Here is an 18,798-nt window from a genome sequence, read left to right as displayed (position 1 = left end):
ATAAAAGTGTTTGAAATCCTAATACATGGCTGTACAGTTTAGAGTCTGAACATGTTGTGGACGGATGTATGAGAAGACGAGCGAATCTGTGATGCCAGAAATGTGTTTTTGTTATCGCACTTGTCAAGACACTAGAACACTGAACCGATCTGAGATCAGGAATGAAGTTACATTAAAGAGGTTGTGTTCTTCTGTCGGGTCCAGGACTTTGTCCAGCTAAAGTGTGACATGCCAGGACAAAAACTCTCCTGAGACAAGTGTGAGGCGATCAGCAGAGTAAAGCGAGTGTAAAAAACATTACACCAAACAACAGTTTTGGAGGCTGGTTTTATGCATATTTCCTCTCTGGTACACAAATGTAGACAAATCATTAGCCTTTGATTCATTTCGTTCATTACGGTACGTTTAGAATAACTGCCAGGCATTCTGCTTTGCGTGGGGAGTCATAATGTGCTGTAAAAACAAAAACAACTTTCAATGTACAGCTGCAGTCGTGTTTCACTTTGCATAAATCCATAAAATCTCTGAAAATACAGACACGATGAGCACTAACAGCACAGATCAAAGCCATCAGACTATCATTGAGAGCAGCACATTAAACCATGAATGAAATATTTCAGCGGGACCCCGAGCTCAGGCCAAATGAGACGGATACAATTAATCCCAGAATCCTTTCAAAGGCTTTGTCTGAACCTCCATTCATTTTCATTCTACACCTACTACTTTTTTCCTCTGCAGTTTTTTCGGACAAGCCCTATCGTTAGAGAGAAACAGACAAGAGGCCTTTCAGTAAAAGCACATAAAAGATGAGACTTCCCAAGAGTCTTGAGACCACAATGGTGTTCGCTAAAGCAGAAGTCACTACCTCTATTGATAACGCATACTTAGGCTTTAAGATTTTTATCATCCCTTACTGTAACCAACTTAATTATGTTTAAGTAAACTTCATGCAACATACTTTTATGCTCTTTCAAATTAGTGCATGATATTTAAATATAAAGGATATTATATTTATGTAGCATTATAATGTGCACCTGTGCAGTTGTTCCGTCAGATTAAAATGGAGAGAAAGAATTTGTCGTTTCTCATTATTTCATGCAGGGTACAAAAGCCCTCAGTATCATAGGTCAGACAGGAAGGGAGGTGATGTGACTTAAAAAATGGACTCATTAAAATCTAGACGACAGAATCACCTAACACACATTTCATTTTGGGGAAAATCACAGCTAGATGTGTGTTCATCTTGTTTGGTCCTCTCAGCTTTTCTGCTGGTCTTGTTGTGCTTCTGTTTTCTAAATTATTATTATCTTTATTATGGTTGTTGTCATATTATTATTATCGTTGTTGTTGTGTCATATAATTATTTTTAATAATATTGAATAGTTAGCTGGGGGTGGTGTCAGGATTTTCTTTTCTTTTTGTTGTGTCTCATTTTCCTACGTGGCACAGCCAGTGTTTCACAAGACACATCTTCTCGCAGCTAGTTCCTGTCGGACCCAGCTGCACATTTCCCTCTCATTCTGCTTGCCTCCCTGGATAACTGAGCCTTGCTCCACCATCCTATCCCCCTAATCCTATGCTACTAAAGTGCTCTAAATTTTCTTCTGCTTTTGAGTGACTATTGTATATAGGAGTTTGTAAGAATTTTTTTTTTTTTAAGTTACTTATCCACACCTCATGACATGAAATACACAATATAATGTCCTAACACAGAAAAAGGCCATGAAGTCTTAATTCCTTGTGTGAGAACAAACTTTTTTTGATCTCTTTTATTTGATGGCAAAAGTAGCATAACCCTAACCCAAGGTTTGGATTTGGTGCTCCAAAGAATACAACATAGAATCTCTATGAAAAATCTAATTGCATTAACACCCTATTTATTTTTTGTTGTTGATCCAATTAAGGCTGACTGAACAATATGAGGCAGTGCTATTAAACTGTGTGACTAATTCCCGTGAACACCATGGACATTTAATGAGGTAAAATCACTGTCCAAATACAGCAATGGCCATTTTGTCTCCACAGTCATTTAAACAAGCATTCTCATCCCAGTAACGTACAGCAAAACAAGCCTTTTCCACAGTGTGATTAATGTGGATGCCATATTTAATAGGCAGGATGGCATTTTCGCTTCTCAAGTAAATTAGGAGCCAATAACCACCTCCACACTTTTGAGCCCTGAGGTTTAATAAGACAGCCTGCTAACATCCGCTCTCTTTCATTAAGCTTATTTGTAAACCACAGAGGAAGCAGTATTAAGCAGACTAAAATAAAACTAAAGACAAAAGGATTTTAGTTCTTAACAAATAAGGCCTACTTAAATAAACATGCAAATTGTCTGCTAAGAAAACAATTTTGGCCATGTGGCACCCATGTCCATAAAAACAATTATATAGCTCTTAAACCCCTGGTTCAGCTCAGCATGGAGCAGCACAGTGCTGGCAGATAAGCCTGTTGTTTCAGTATAATGAACAGTGGCAATGTTAGTAGAACAGAAAGACTGAGAACATCTGGCAGCTTCCTCATTTAGTTGGTTAGGGGCTGAGAGCATATCTCCACAGTGAATTAATTTCGTAATCTGTAGAAAGCAGTGGCACAGGCCGGCAGTTTCTGAATATAGGTCATTACATACCAGGAAATTAAATTCTTAGAAAAGTTCATTAGTGATATTTAAAAAAGCAAATCTTTTTTTAAATTCTTTATAGTTTTGGTAAACAAGAAGGACAAATGAGAGCAGTTGTTACTAAAAGAACTAATGGCATCGTGGCAACCTCAGAGTAACTCTGTCAGAGAGGATTTCTTTAGGAACCACTCTGTTCTCTCAATCCCATCAGTGTCACTATTCACCTTCCTCTCACATTAGGCAGTGGACCTGTATGACCCTCCGGCAAATGAAGCTCTGCAGAACACATTGGAGGAACAGAGAGGGTTTTGGTAGCAAGGTCTCACCTTGATGAAGGAAAGCGTAGGTGTTTTTGAAATGCTGAAAAGAAACTGACGACAGTTGCCAATAATTGCTGAACTGAGGTTTTGCAGATCTGACTTTCTGAACTAGTGTAATGGACTGCTTTTTCAAGATTTTTTGGGGCATAATGCATTAAAATGGGCGTCCCTTTTAAGAATTAAATCCTACTAAGGTCTTTTTCTTCAGTATGGCATGTTCATAGAAAGTTTAAAACTGCAAACTTCTGGTTAGAAATCCATTTCTGATCATAAATTAAAATTGTAGGAATGCACTCGAATAAATATTCTTGGCCGAAGTGGAAACTGAATTTATTGAAACCCAGAATACTAAAAAGTAGTCGAGTGATGTCAGGAGCAAGGCTATTGTCAGATCGAATAATTATGTTTGTCGAACATTCGGTGCATCCCTAACAAATCTTTTATTGAGCAAGTACATAAACAATCTGTGTTGAAAAATCTCCTTAATTTACCATGATTCCTAATGGTAAGCTGATAATAATCATTTATAAATTGACCGTACAGTTCGCTGGGAGTTTGCTATTGCATCTATTTTTCTTTGTTCTGTTGAACACAAAATTTAGGAATTTAGGAAATCAAACAGTTCTGGTGTCCATTTTAATACCACTTTAATTTTTCCTACTATTGCAGTCAAAGATATCCCAGAAATGTCAGTTGCTGACATTTTTCCAAATATCTTTTCCTCCATTTGGAACAGCTTGGGGGGAGTATTTCAAGATGTGTTTCATTTTTAAGTGGAGTATCCCTTTGACACATTATTTTTGACAGCACTACTTATTATCAGAGAAGCCATGTAACAAATAGACCCAATTCGCCAGGTTAAAGACATAATCTATCAGACTGGCCCTACTGTATACTCCATACAGAAAAGATTTGCAGGAAGAGCAGAAAAAGAAAGATTAACACAGACTATCTAGATGGTGATAACCACCAGTCAAGACAAGATAAATACATTAATACTTGGCTGGGTGAATTCAACATAATGATACTACCTTTTCTTTTCAGCTCCATAAACATTAAAAAAGTCATATGGGTTTTGAATGAAATAATGATGGGTACATGATGACAAAATATAGATTTCCGGGTCATCTAATCCTTCAAATTGGTAGAATTGTACATTCCTTGTCATTTAGAAAACATTTTCTCTGTTACGAAAACACATTATATTACACAATACTGAATTATATGAGTTTACGGTCAGACCTTGTGGTTTATCATAGAGAACAAATTCAACAATAAGTGCTATTTCAAAATGGATATAAAGTGCATAGTGAACCAGGCTGCATCCAAACATCAATGATCAGATTGGAAGTGTCAGACCTGTGAGATAATGTACATAAATGGAGACTCTATGCTACATTCTCCGAGTCATTGACTCGATTCACTCTTGACTGGTCTTTTGTACCATATGCATGTAGCCCTGATGAGGGCCTTTTTCAGGAAAGGTGAGCAAAAATTGAAGCAGTAAATGGCCACAAAATGATGGGAGCTCACAGCACTTAGTATCACAGAACATTCAGCCACAAATTGAATTCAGGCTCTTGGAATTTAGCTCCATCTTTTGACTCCATCAATATAAGATAGGGTGCTTGTTCACGCAAAATGATATGATTACGGAGATGGTGGGTATCTGGAAATAGAGCCATTGTAAAAATGTGTGGATTACATAAAAAGTTTCATAATGAGGACCATTACACAAATGTACTTTCAGAAGCTGCATTAAAACAGACAACACTGTTTGTCATATTCCAAACAACACCCAAACTATTCAAGAAAATGTTGAAAGAAAACATAATTGTGGGAAGCGTGATAAAAAAGTACATAGTTGCACATTTAGGAACATAAAATTAAGATTTATGAAGCCTGCTATTGAGAAACCATATGCCTACACATAAAGGGAGATACTGCGGTACATGAGCATGCTAACAATGCTTATGAATTCCTGTAATAACAGAAACATCTGTGTTGAGATAAAATCACACACGGATACATTTACATAAATCTGTGTTTATCAGTGGGAATGAATAAGAGAAGAACACAAAATAAAATAAAAGTCCTTAACAGGCTGGTAATTTGGTGGCTCATGTTCATTTATGGAAGCGTCTGTTGTCATCATTGTTATTTACTGTACATCCCTCGGGAATTCTGCCTTATAGCTAAGAGTTTTAGCGAAGTGCGAAGGGCTCACTAATATGTGGGTGTCATATAAAGTTTATGGGTTCTTAATAGACTAGTTTGAAAAATTACAGCAATAAACCAAAAGACAGATTTTATCACAGATATAAGGCTTTAATAGTGCACGTGGTGTCACACATTATATAAAAACAGAAATGACAAGATGACAAATGAAACCACAAAAAATGCTAATATATACTAATATCGTGCTGTAAAACTACAGAAAAGCACAATCCTAACCTTTATCTTCACAAAGAAATCATAGATGCGATTTATTTCTTATAAATTATTGAAATATTGATGTCAGAGATTTTGTGTGCCTGGAGACTGTGGCAATATGTTTTGAAAAGTTTTGCTTAAATATGTGATCTGAATAAGCAGCGCTCATAAATAAAAATAGTATAGTTTAAATGGTATCCTCACTTGAAACGAGTGAAAAATTGGAGGCAGATTAGTGATCAACCAAATCAGATTTTAGAGCTGAAACTATTCATTTGGTCAAAAATAATTGGTATTTTCACAGACTAAAACTCTACAATTTATAAACTGCAATGAAGCTTAAAAACGTCTAAGCTATTAAAATGATCTCAGTGTTATAGAAGTCTTACAGCTGCGGTCTGTATCTACATTTAAAATTCACTGTAATTAACCCCCATCCACCCTTACTCTCTCTCTCAGACTTTCTCTCGCTCGCTCTCTCACTGAATTGGTTGTAAGGTCTTGGTCTGACTGTTTCTCTCTGCGGGTGTTATAATACCTCAAGAAAAATAGGGACTGGCTTTAGCTGATTATAATAAGCCACGAGGGACCCTGTTGCCTGATACGTGATGAAAATTTCACAACACTTTCAACCAAAAGCACTGTTTATTTGATCTCTGTAGGCTTACATTAGACTTTAACTTAACAATCCACAGGCTCCTTAAAATCACTAAAGAGCAATCCATCTAATGCACATAGAGTCGAACGGTTAATTTTCCACTGAATTTAATAAAGTGCATACTGTCTCAAAACCTCAACCAAGCTGTTACACCTTTACATTAACATTTCCACATGTGCCAAATCCCTCTGCATTCTGGCAGGTTGTCTGATTCTCAGCTCTACATCCAATCTGAGGGTCGAAAGAGGAAAGATATGGCACCTACTCATACATACTGTGCAGTAGCTTTCCTATTGTTTCTTATTGTGACTTTGCTTCTAACGTCTCTGCAACTTGAGTGGGATGAAAGGTTCAAGATGAAGGTGGCTTTGTCTGCCCTGAACAAATGAAACTCTAGAAAAGGTTCACTAACAGATGTCCGCCTGGGTGTTTCATATTAAGCATCATACAGTCAATGTAAACGCCCAGAAGAAAAATTATTATGACAACCTACATCGGCAGACAGCATATTATGCCGTTCTGAAGAACAGGAATGATTGCTTTAATCTCACTCACTCAATCATTCAATTTCTTTTTCAAAAATGTACTTTGGACCACCTTAAATCAAAGAGTTCAGATAAACTAAATACTAGATTACATCCCACACTTTTTTACGAACTTCACGCTTCAGAAGTTGATAAAACTATGTGTCACGGTCTAAAAAGAGCAACACACTTTAAACACTCACTAACACTCAAATAAAAACAGCAGCACGACAATTTACTTCTTGAGGTTATTTGTTTGAAGCTAACAGTGTCTAATCCACGTGGAGGAGGAATTTTAACAGGGATCAGAAGAGTTTCAGATTCATTCATGAAAAAAATTAAACATATCTATTAGGGGTGGGCGATCTAGAAAAAAAATTCAAATCACGATTTTTTCCAGATAGATCACGATTCACGATTTTATCGCGGTTCTTCTTCAAGTTGGTTTTAAGACTATTTTGCAAATTAAAGGGGCTTCAATACAGCCAAACTAAGTCCCCATATAAAAATATACTCTTTACCATTTATATTATGAAGAATATTTTAATCAAGTTAATATTTAATGCAAGTGCAAGACCATAAATCAGCTGTTAACAAAAAACTTTACATTTTGAATTTTGTTTTTCATCTTGTTGCGGCACTCGGAGTAAAGCTGTGGAATGGGCGTGGAGGATAAATATTTTTGGCTGGGTATTTCTTTACGTGGATCTACGACTTTGAGCAGTTTTTTAAAGCCCTCATTTACCACAGTCTTTATGGGAATCATGTCTTTGGCCAGGTAAAATGCGACCGCGTCAGTGACATCTTTCCAGCGCTTGTTCATTCTGTCATACGGATATGTGTTTTTTTTTCTCAAATGGTTCTTTCGCTAAAGTCGTTGTTTAAGCCTTGTAGTTTCTGTATACTTGGTTGTACCTGATTTACTCGCGTGGGATCCCTTTATAATTTGACTGTCGGCATACTCTTTCAGTCCCTTTATTTTGAGGTGGTTAAAAAGGTTCGTTGTGTTGCCTTACGACGCTCGAATCTTATCATTGCCAAACATTGTTTGGGCCGTGTCAATTGGGGAAAACCCAAACCATTTCATTATTACTGATGGAGGACTTTTTTTAGGGACCAAGTCCTCCATTTTTCCCTCCATCTTCACTGACCGCGTCACTTAATCTTACTGAATTCACAAGCAACGTATACGAGCTTGTTTACATGGCGTAATCTATCGCAAGTATGTTGACGAATTCTATAGAACAACACTATATAGGACGATTTAACGATTTTCCCGAAAAAGTGGATCGTGCAGTCATTTTAATCGTTAATTTAATTTCATATTCAGTTTAATATTTAGTTGATGGCTTGTGTGTGTGTGTGTGTGTGTGTGTGTGTGTGTGTGTGTGTGTATGCGTGTGTGCGATGTTAGATCTTCCTTTTATTTACAAGTCCGTGTTATCTGTACACGCAGGCTTATATTAGTCATCTTTGTTTAACAGTAAAAGGTGGTTTGGTGGTTGTAGCTGGTCTTATTGCAGCATAACAAGTGCCCATGACCCAGGCAGACCAGTTTATAAACTGTTGGGCAAGTGTAGTATTGGGAAACTTTTATTTTCATCTGAACTACTACTGCGCTGGTTTTTCTGTCTGAGTTTGACCTGATTCAAGAAAACAGAGAATCGCTGACTGTGTGGGTTTTTTGCTGGATTCAGCATCGCACCCTCAAAAACTAAGATGCTTTTAAGGTATTAAAATGTGAATATTCTTCAAGATGTTTCAGTTGCACGAACTGACAGGAATGAAGAATGCACGTCACTGATAGTGTCCCTCTCATATCATAACTCATTATGTTGGTGGACTACCTTTTGTTGAACAACTCGGGATCTTGGCATCTGTGTCATATACACAAAGTGCTCATGGGAGACGATACTGTCATTCTTGCTGATGGTGACGACAGGGTAACCCATCTGCAGGGTCCAACGATCCATGACCTCTGTGATTTTGATGTCCTTCCCATCCCTCTGCATGGCCTGTGACACAAAATATCAGACGCCGGAACACATCACACACACGTATCACTTACTTTACTTCACAGTGTAATGCATCTACACAGCTGAGAGTACAGGGATTGTATTGGAATAGTGTCAGTTGACTGAAAGTGAGTTGTGTTGTTAGTCTGGTGTTTAGAGACCAGTAAACGCTCTCCTCATCAGAACTGTTGTGTTCTTTCAGATTAAACAAGGCTTAACACAGAAAACCACAATTCAAACTCTGACATTTACACCATCTTGTGCCGAAACCTCTCAGTCAAATCTTTCAGCTTTCATCTAGAGAGGCTGTGTGGTCATCCTTACAAATTAATTTACACTTCATACCTATATCAGATTATTATTCACATATTTAACCTGATCTGAGTTTTCTTTATCGTCCACACAGAGTCAAAAAGTCCGAAGGATAAAAAAAGACTAAATAAAAACTTAGTCAGGAAGTTTAATTAAAAACTCACAGTAAACATAAAAGCAATTAAACTACTGATCTCTTAAACCGCCATGTGGAAGCATCATCACGAGCAGCTATTTCTAGTTTATCTAATATCTCTGTGTGGGAATGAGGCTTGTAAAGGAGCAGAATTAGATTTATAAGTCTGATTTCTTCACTGCAAGCTAAAGCATAAAACTGAATCTCACGGTTCATTAATGTGAACTGCTCGTAATGTTTCGTCCCTGAGGGAAATATACAGTTTTCTACACACCGTTCCTCTTTATTCTTTCAAATGCTACTATAAATGCATTCAGCACGGTCGACCACTTGCACTTTTATGTGTAAATTGTTTTCAAAGGCTCTCTGTAGGTATGAAATCATTTTATTGGATTTGTTGGTTTATGGAATGTCATCCAGTTTTTGGCTTGAAATGATTTATTAATATTGGAAAATGTTATAAGGATGCTAGTTGACTGAAAGTCATCAGAAACTTTCATACACCGAAATCATATTACCTTATAAGGTGGAACTACATCTGTCGGAATCAGACAGCAGTCAGTTATCATTTCTGGTACTACCTATGACAGACATTTGGTAGATTTCCACATTGCTGTGAGTAGGTGTTGTCAATCAGCATAAGATCACGGTGTCATTGAGCTGGTATATAATGACCTCTGATTTATTCTGTATGCGGTGGAACTGCAGGAGATGTATTGGATATGTTTAAGTAGGTTGTATGCATTCACTTTCTGATCAGTGCTTACTGACCCCAGTCATGATCCATTCTCACATCCAAAAACATAAGAGCATAAGATTTTACTATGAATGTGTAAGATCTTACCTCAGAATTTGTTCCACTAGTCATCTCTCTCTGCGTTCCTGTACATGTGCGTCATCAAGTAATCCTGTAAAAAGACACAAATTTACACATTGAAACCAGGTTTCCTTCCATTTCACGTATGAATTCTATAATTACATCATTATGTTTTTATGCTACATGCCATGAACAATTTAAGCATAACCACCATGGCAAACATTTCACGTCATAGTGAATAATAATGTAATGTTGCATTATATTTCATATAATCAGCAGGCAATTGTGCACAGAAATTAGGTGTTCTATGACATAACCATCACCCGTGGGCTTCAGTTCACTGATAAAACACTTCACCTCTCAAACAAACTCTACATTATCACTCACAATCACCCTACAATATCAGTGATACAGGTGGTGACCGACATGAAGAAAGAGTCTGATCCTTGAGTGCACATTTATCATTCATCTGATCAATATCTGGAGGAAACGTCTGCAGTATGAGATTCCTCGATAACTCTCGAGTGACCGTGAGAGATAAACCCCTCCACTGTAATCCGCTCTCTGTTGCTGGAGTCAAGAGACCCTGTTGAACAAATATAACACAGACCACAGTGATCCTGCACAGCTACTGATTCTCAAAACTACACCATTTATGGTCTGAAAGCATGAGTGACTCCAGCTGCCAAGCTTACTACATTCAGCTGAACACACAGAGAGACTAAGAACCGAGTCTGAACCACGTAAACATCACCATCAGTCAAGTCACAGTGTTGAAGAGTTGTAACTCTTGGTAAAGCATGAATGTATTGTGACACATTCATACACCAATTTGTGATGAAAAGTGATAGAACTGTTAAAGGCATAGTTCACCCCAAAATATGAAAAGTCTTGTAGTGCATTCAAGGTATACATTGTATACAACATTGAGTAACAAAAACCAGAAACTGAATATAATTGAATTTAAACTACATTTGTTTTGAATTATTTTTTAAGATTCCTTAACTCATTCGCCGCCAGCCTTTTAAAATAAAAGTTGCCTGCCTACGCCAGCATTTCTTAACATTTTCACCCAAATTTAATGGCTCACAGTAAATTATCTGTAAATAATATATGGACAAACAATATGTCAAATGAAAGAACGGAGTCACAGCTTTTAAACAAAAGAAACCATATTCTTCTATCTTCATTTGTTCGTTTTTTATCACTCCGTATATGAGGGTAGGTTTCTCCAAAAATGCATCATTTTGATTAAACAGCTGAGATAATAAACGTTTTTTGTCAAAGAACCGTTTTCTCCTTCCAAATATATAGACTTAGAATTGAGAGTAAATGTGCCACCAAGTGAATGATAACTATTGGGAAACTATTGTTAATATAACCTACGATTAAACATTTACTAATAAAAGTTGAAGGCAAACCCACAAATTGCCTCATCACTAAACAATGGCAGGATAAAAGAATAGATGACAGAATGAACCACAAAAGGGTAGACACACTGAAGATAAATTTGCATTACATGGTTTGGAAATGCAAAAAAAAAAATACTTCTCAATATATATTGATGATGATTTTTTAACGGTAAATAGCATTTTTAGTTTACATTTATTTCTCTAGTGTGTTTGACCATGACTGCTTAAATCATTCAACTAATAAAAACATTCACAGTATACAATATACAGCAGAGCTTCATACTGACGTTCCAGTGTTATATTACGTAAGGTGTAATGACACTTGTTTTGTAATTATAACACACAAACTAATATTTTTGGTTGGAAATGCAAAATTTTTAGGTGGAGTCTGGAGCCCTGCAGTCAGTGTTTTAAAGGAGCGATGAATTAAGACATCAATTTTAACCCGTGCTTAGGAATTCGCCACATGATTGTACGAATGTTTAACCTAACATTACGTCTCTAACCAAATTCACAAAAGGCTCCAACTAAGTTTACTACCTGAACTGCTATCTAATCATAGCAGTAGGCGTTTACTTCCAATTCATTATGGCGGAACGCCCATTCAAACCGATCGTTTGTCGAGTCAGGGTCAAAAAACCTATTTCTCATTGATTTTTATGTTTTTGAATGTAAAACCATGCAAACGTCATAAATAGAAATCATACATAAAACAATAAACAAGCCCAGGTCATCACATCTTTAATGCAGCTTGTTTTAGATCTTACAAACGCATCAAACTAAAGTTATTGGCCTTTAAGCAGCATCTACAAAACATTTACCTTTCACCAAGAAACCAAATTAAACCATTGTATATTTTAAGCCAAAATCCTTTTAAGGTCATTATAAAGCAGAATTTATCATCAATATATAGAGCCTCATATGCATATTCATATGTTCTGCAGGTTAAAAGCATCGTGTTACCATAAAGAAATAAGTGAATGAATACTAAATAAAGAGAGAAAGACGGCAATTTCTGACTTGCGTTGAGGCCGTCCCATAATGTTAACCAGCATAAGGATCAGAGCAGCTCTCTACAGACACACAGTAAACATACAGCACATTCAACAAAAAAACTGTGCAAGACTGTGACTTCATAACACAAAGAAATAACAAAACAAAAACATAACATAACAATAAAATGGAGGGGCTCCATCTTGTTCATTTATAAACCGTGGATAAATTAAAGAATGCCATCTTTCAGGTTTTTTAAACAAGTTGATTCTTAGAATTCTTTGTACACCTATATTCTCACAGCCATTATGAAAGATTGTTCATAAGCTTTGTCAGCTTGATTAAAAATCCTATTTAAGACATTAATCCAACAGAGCAGCATATTTTAATCCGGGGGATTTGGGCTCAAACAAACAACATACTGAATATAATCCAGACACAGTTTAATGTCAATATAATAAGACAATATGACTGTAGAACTCCAAATGTGCACGCCATTGCAAAGACACCTTGTGCACTCTACAACAGTACCTCCAATAATCAGGCTGCTGAGTTCAACATTGACCAATCACTGTAAGGTCAGTGTTCTGGACCGTAGCCTTAAAGCCAGGCCTGATGGGTACCCAGCTTCTTTGAGTGTTTCTATGGTTACCAGATGTGAGGATGACATGATGGTGAGAAAACCAACAGCCCAGATGTACTGATACAGCCAGGTGAATAGCCGTTTTAAAGGCAGCTTAAAGAGTTTTGGCAAATCATATGCCAGTGAATTGGTTAAAGACATGATCAGCTGATATCCACCACAGCTCTGAACCAATCTAAAGATCCAATCACTCTGTGAAATGACGTTTCTAAATGATATTTTCTGCTTGGCTGATGTCTTCTTGGAGCAGAAAGTATGAAATACTTTGAAAGGACATAACTGGAAGAGCTCTATGAACATACACCTATCGGAGTGGAAGACCGAAAATGTACCCATTTGGCATTTTTGTTGCTTGGCAGTTTTAATTTCAGATCCCGCCTGTGGATTACTGGTGCCACCAGCAGGCAGTCAGAATAGCTACAAACTAGCCTGACCACCTAAGAGAGTCTTCCCACTATGTTATGGTGCAGAAAAATCTAAGTGTAATTCTCTGTAAAATGGTAGAAATGAAAGAAATGGCTAAAAGAGTACATTGACTGTCATTTAACATTAATTCTGTCCTTAGCGCACACAGCCTCAAGGGTACACTGCCCTCTTTTAACAAGGACACTTCAGTCACGACCACCAGTCCAAAATAAACTGTGAACCAGCTCACAGTAAATTACAAACAACAACTCAAGCATGACTTCTAGTTCATAAATATGACCACTATAGACAGCAAACCTCTCAAAACTGCATTGTTTGTTTACATGATACTCTTGGTGCTTTTTTCAGCTTTATAACCCTGTTGCACAAAAACAGCATATGCTGGGGTAGGTATGTTTTGATGCTGGTTTGACCATCTTAAACCAGCCGAGGACCTGCATATGACCATCTTAAACCAGCACATGACCATCTTAAACCAGCACATGACCAGTTTAGCGGAGCACAAACCAGCATCAAAACATACCAAACCAGGATATACTGTTTTTTTCAACAGGGCAGGAGAGCTTTATGTCACCCATCAAGACAGATGCACTGTCACACAAATCAGATTAGCATAATGCTAACTGCTAGCACCCTTACGTTTAAAAAGAAGCTTCTGTAGACGGATAACTGTTTGTTCTGAAATCAGACCAGTTAAATGGATGTTAGTTTAAATGTATGAGTATACGGAGCAGTTAAAACAGAAACAATATTACCATATGGTACGCTAAAAATTTAGAAATGTAGTAACCACATATCAACAACTAGTGAAGAGATGTATAGATAGACACTCTGTGTAGTGGGATATTTGCATCATTGTTTATACAGAAAACATATAAGTGAAGTCAGAGCTTCTCCTCAGGAAACATTAATAATGTTTAGATGATGTGACTGATGGGGCCATGGAAGGTGTTGAACTTCAACCTGGTGACTATAAAGCTGATGATGATGATGGCTATATGGATGTCTTTGAAGGCATAATATCTTGTTATTTAACAGTTTTTAATAGAATTGTTATTTATCTACAGTTTTTATTGTGAAACAGATGTATAAATTAAAAAATTCAACGCCAACCTGTTCAGAATGCCTTATTATCATCATGATTAGATCCATTTTTAGCACTGTGAGATTAGATATTCAGTCAGGAATTGCTTTGATGAATAATATGGAAACTGACATGTCAAAGACTTTCTGCACAAATGCCTGTAAAAATATGTTTAAATGTCTTTTTCTGACATTTAGGCAGGAAGTTCAGATGAGTTTGTGTCTGTGGGCTAAAGACCTTCTCCTCAGCTGGAAAACATCAGAATATGAAAGTATCTCTGCAGATGCACGCTCACGTGTTAGACACTGTATGAGAAATGTGATTTTGACAAGATACCCAAAAAGAAACCATAATTAGAGGTTATTAACACTATATAGGCCAGTCTTTCCTGTTTTACCATTGTTGGACCTCATCCAACAATCCCCATAATTCTGCAATGCGCTTTTTTAAAATGCAAAAACGTGTTTTATGTAAATGGCAACTTAGGTGCCTAATAAGAATGCAGAAATCAAGATATCCCTATATGTTTTTAAATAGCTTATCACACTACTTGATATTTTGTACTTTTGATATAACTAAATCTGAACAAAATTCAAGTGAACTACAAAAAATGTTAAAACAGTTTTGATAGAAGAACATTAATAATTGAAACAGAAAACATAAACATGTTAGACAGACACAACATTAGTTTATCTGCGGTGGAATTAAGAAAATGCGATGGCTAATCACTCTGTGGCCTAGTCCACACATACACAAGTATTTTTTTAAACTGAGTTTTTCCTCGTTTAATAAACCTCCAATTCAGACGAAACACAAAAACACGCCACCAAGCTATACCAACTGCACGCAAAACCAACAGGTGGTGATATAACCCTAACCATGAAGCCATGCTGGCCAAACAAAGGAGATAGCGGCACGCATTCCAACGTCATACGCCAAATCTCTGGTTTCACCGTCTACACGAAACCGGTGTTTCTAAAAATCTTCACACTAGCTGTTTTCAAAAAAGTTTGGTTTCAATGACCCAGTACTGTGTTTGATTTGCATCCATGTGTTGACACTCACACATGCAATATTTATAATTCAAGTGCATTTATTGTAAAAACTCAGAAACCACTGCATTCTGTTCTGGCTAAAATATTGTCAAAATATACTGTATACTGTACTGCATGCTATTTGTGACAAAAGGAGAGCATGTTATGTGTGTCATGGTTAAACGGCAACGTATTTTAGAAGAGAGATCTTCTGAATTAAGATTTAAACCAATATTGGAACAGGCAAGTATGAGACGCCTTAAACAGAATGACTCATTTCCCTACTTCTGATTGAAGCTTCAAGTGAAGCATAATTTAATTTGAAGAATGTTGAAACGAACACCACAAGATATCAGACCCTGACTGATCTACTGACAAGATTTATCCTCAATTAGCCTATAATGATTTATTATGAACTCATCTGATAGTAAAATTACTGCTTAAAAAAAGTAATTTTCCTTTCATAACAGCTGTATACAATCAAGCCATATTGAGACTGTTCTGAGGTGCACTGTTGAACACTCATGTCTACAGTTGGAGGTCTGTCATTTATCCTCTTCTGCTCCTCAAGGCTGTTTTAAGGTGTGCGGTCCTGTGGCGACTCAATTTTTCTTGTTTCTCTCTCTCTCTCTCTCTAGGCTGGTTTGGTGTTCCATCCAAAAAAGTAAATAGCCCAACACCTTCAGAATCTATTAACTGGCCTGACATTAAAATCATTATTAACTGCAGTGTTTACATTTCTAGCCAGCCAGCTGTTTTATTTTACTGAAACAATAACAGTATTAATCTCTGTGAAGGCCGAATATAGCCGGCCAGTGGTACTACAAAGAACTTCTAAATGTGAAAAATGGCTCAGTACACAACACACACTTGCTCAACAAAATTGACCTTTTAGTTTGTGTAACAGTTGCTAGCAAACAACAAAATTAGGTTTTTGAGACGTGCCTACGTAGCAGCGAATGTGTTCGAGGCACAGGATTGAAAAAATAAATACTGTGGTACTACAACAAGGGTTAAGGTGCTGACTAAGTGTGACTCACTGAAATTCTAACCACTAAATACTTAATTTTTGGTTCATAAAATAGTACCTCAGATGATCTAAATATATGGCAAAGAAAACCTAAAAAAACACCTTATTCTATTAAAAACAGATCTAATAGACTGAGTTGGAAAGGACAGATCTGGGCCCAGTTGCATAAACTTAAGACTGCGTCTTAACAACTATCTCACAGACTAGCAACTAGTTAGGACTCATCAGTTTTACTTTTCATATTTCAATTAGCACAACATACCTTTTTATGTAACCGATTTAACGATGTTATCACCAGTCTTGAGGAAAAAATTAGATGACTAACTACTAAGGCTAGTCCAAGCAGTTTATGCAACCTAACCTGATGGTGATTTAACACCAGCAGTGTTGATGACGGTCTGTAGGGATGACTGACAGAGAAACTGATAACTCCAACACACAATCTTCTATAACAGATTTACTTTCATCCAGTTTCACCTCATATTCAAAGTCAACACGGCTCTACTGGATTACAGTACTGAGTAAACATTCATGAACGAATTAAATAGATTTGTATCTGTTTTGTTATACATTTCCCACAGACCCCTCCTTTGACTTTCTAGCGTTTGTGTTTGACATTCAACACCATATTTGTGGTTAAAACTGCGGTTGCAAGGTCTGTGGCATCCAAAAGTGTTTCTGACAACAGTGAAATGTTCTCGATGAGACATTTAAATCATAATGATTTGCTTTATGTTTCTCAATGAATCTTAGTGCCTTTTATTATCCTTTACTTTCAAAATAAGAATTCTGTCATCATTTACTCACCCTCTTGTCATTACAAACCTGCATGACTTTCTTTCTTTCTCAGAACCCAGAAGAAGATATTTTGAAGAATGTTGTTAACAGCCACTCATTCACTTCCATTGGTCACAACAGAAGAGTGGTCTTCTGTTACCAACATTTGTCAAAATATCTTCTTTTGCGTTCTGCAAAGGAAAGAAGGTCATACAGGTTTGAAATGACAAGAGGGTGAGTAAATGATGACAGAATTTTTTTAATTGAAGGTGAACTACTCCTTTAACATGTCTTATATAAAGTGTGACACAATAATGCGACAAGCGATACGAGAATGTTCACTGCCCAATTTGCACTGAATATCATGTATAGGATGTCACTGCATAAAGAGTCTCTGCCCTAATTAAAGCAGGTTTGTTGGTTAATTGGCATCACATTCACACTCCTGTCAAACACTGAATTATAACTCCACATGCACAGTGTAGAAGCGCTTAGCACTGCTTTAAATGACTGAACAGAGGTCAGGATTGAGCATTTAAAAATCTTACTGGAATGTACTATCAGCTAATGGTAACATCCAGCGGGTATCCGCTCTCTAATGATGTCTGCTCTATTGCTCTGACTGTACATTCTGTTCATCCACAAATCACAGCTTACAGGAGGCTGCTGAAATGGAGAGAAGTCTTTAGAGGTGAAAGGCAATAACAGTGATCAAGTTCAGGTGTTCACTACAAATCACAGCAGAACGGAGGGACACAAACATGTTTTATCAGCTTGTGATAGAATATTCTTATCTTTTGGTAAAGAGGAAAATTATAACTATTCTCAACAAGCCAATCAAATATGATGAATCATGACTGAAAAACGGGTAACAGTGATGTTTGCTTTATAAAAAGCCAATAGTAAACTCTCATATGAAGTCAAGAGAATGAATCCAAAGCCTTTACACTGAATCTTGGCATCACGCTACACACACACACACACTCACATCATTAGCACTCAGTGGGAAAAGTCACACAATCCGTTTTTACTGTAACCTCATTGTCGACCTTTGACTGAATGTCAGGTTGAATATCAGAGATAACAGGACGAAACAACAACAATAACAGCTGCAGCAGCAGGATAAAATATGCTTTCTTTATTCAAGGCAAACTCTATCATATCGATTCCGGTAATTATTTCTGATCCCAGTTCACATTGAATCCTGCGGGATGTCAAATGAGCTACTGGTCATGTAACCTACACAGCGTGTGCGTGTCAACAGCCATTAAATCTAATATCTGCTGGAGCTTCTTCACTCAAGTGATGTTCTCAGATCAGTTCCACCACTATAGAGACTCTCAAACCTACAGTACTTCAGTACTGACAGACACTTATCCATAAGGGATGAGAACTAAAGAGAGAAGAGGAGACCTGCAACACATCCTGGCATGTAATTTTGTAATGGACACCAAGTAATTTTTCTGTTAGTTGGTTAGTAAATGTGAACAAAACACAACGAAGTGTTCATATGTTAGATGCTTCATAGAATCGATAACGTCGTTGGGAATGTTCATTTATT

At 36.9% G+C, this 18,798-nt stretch overlaps 1 long non-coding RNA gene across 5 annotated transcripts in view; it reads right to left on the bottom strand.

Annotated features, from left to right (window-relative positions):
- LOC130421035 (uncharacterized) overlaps positions 1 to 18,798 on the bottom strand; it is a 133,429-nt gene that overhangs the window by 62,805 nt on the left and 51,826 nt on the right. For 3 of the 5 annotated variants that reach the window (XR_008906750.1, XR_008906747.1, XR_008906751.1), the window contains 3 exons: positions 10,226 to 10,424; positions 9,866 to 9,929; positions 8,406 to 8,573 (listed from right to left, as the gene is read on the bottom strand). This is a non-coding gene — a long non-coding RNA (uncharacterized LOC130421035). The remainder of the gene's footprint in view (positions 1 to 8,405; positions 8,574 to 9,865; positions 9,930 to 10,225; positions 10,425 to 18,798) is intronic. The other 2 variants (XR_008906749.1, XR_008906748.1) reach the window with 1 other exon arrangement.

This window comes from Triplophysa dalaica, chromosome 5 (genome assembly GCF_015846415.1).
Source record: "Triplophysa dalaica isolate WHDGS20190420 chromosome 5, ASM1584641v1, whole genome shotgun sequence".
Taxonomy (NCBI): Eukaryota; Metazoa; Chordata; class Actinopteri; order Cypriniformes; family Nemacheilidae; genus Triplophysa; species Triplophysa dalaica.
Note: the sequence above shows the minus strand (reverse complement) of the source record. Positions and strands in the feature narration are given on the sequence as shown.